The following is an 843-nucleotide window of genomic DNA, read 5'->3' on the forward strand; positions in this document are numbered from 1 at the left end:
CCCTGCCCTGCCCGGCCCGGCGGCAGGGACGCCGCCTCCCTCGCCGGCGGGCCCGGGCAGCTCCGCACGCCTCCCCCCCGCGCACACGCTCTCCAACACGTGCACTTCAGGGCTCCCGCAAGTTGCTCTCCAGCAGGAGACACCGTGCGCTCGCCTCGGGGGGCGGGGGAGAGGGGGGACACGGCACCGGAGCACCTATGACAGCCCGCCCCGCCGCCGTCCCCCGCCAGCGGTGCCCCCGAGCACCCCCTCCTGCGCCCGCCGAGCACACGACTAACCGGCTGCGGCTCTCCCGCTCCGAAAGGCAACTTCTGCTTAATTTCACCGATGAGCAGTTTTTATGCTTTCCAAGCATTTTCTTTTTTTCCCCCTACAAGCGAAAGCCAAGTGCGACCGGGGGGGATCGGTGTAACTACAAAGCTGCTCCTGCACACCAACACCTCCTCCCCCACGCACACGCCCCCCGCCCTCGACGAGAGGCGACGGCTCCCGTGGACATGTGGGTGACACGGTGACAGACACTGGCCATGGCTCCCCCCGCCCCCTTCCTACACATCAATATCCGAGCAGGACCTGCGCTCTGCCGTTGCCATCTGTCCACCAAGTTGCTCCGACGCTTCCGACTTTCCGCGGAGGCTGATGCCCGCCGCTGCCCCCCCGGGCGCCCCCCGCGGCGCAGCCCGCAGCGACGCCCGAGGCGCGGGGCCGGGAGCGCGGCTCGGGCTCAGCCGGCAGCTCACTTGGCCGCTGCACCTTGAAAGCCGCGCGGTCCTGACTTGCCGCGCCGGAGCCCGCAGCGGAACAAAAAGCCGCCCGCCGCTGCCGGCACCGGCCCGCCGCGCC

At 70.7% G+C, this 843-nt stretch overlaps 1 protein-coding gene across 4 annotated transcripts in view; it reads right to left on the minus strand.

Moving 5' to 3' along the window:
- JADE1 (jade family PHD finger 1) overlaps positions 1–843 on the minus strand; it is a 48,592-nt gene that overhangs the window by 47,184 nt on the left and 565 nt on the right. The window contains exon 1 of one of the 4 annotated variants that reach the window (XM_010564487.1): positions 574–672. The exons of the other annotated variants lie outside the window; for them this stretch is intronic. The gene's annotated coding sequence lies outside the window, so the exon portion shown is untranslated. Of the gene's footprint in view, positions 1–573; positions 673–843 lie in introns of those variants that run through there. 4 annotated transcript variants of the gene reach the window in all.

Source organism: Haliaeetus leucocephalus, unplaced genomic scaffold (genome assembly GCF_000737465.1).
Source record: "Haliaeetus leucocephalus isolate CR32 unplaced genomic scaffold, Haliaeetus_leucocephalus-4.0 Scaffold181, whole genome shotgun sequence".
Taxonomy (NCBI): Eukaryota; Metazoa; Chordata; class Aves; order Accipitriformes; family Accipitridae; genus Haliaeetus; species Haliaeetus leucocephalus.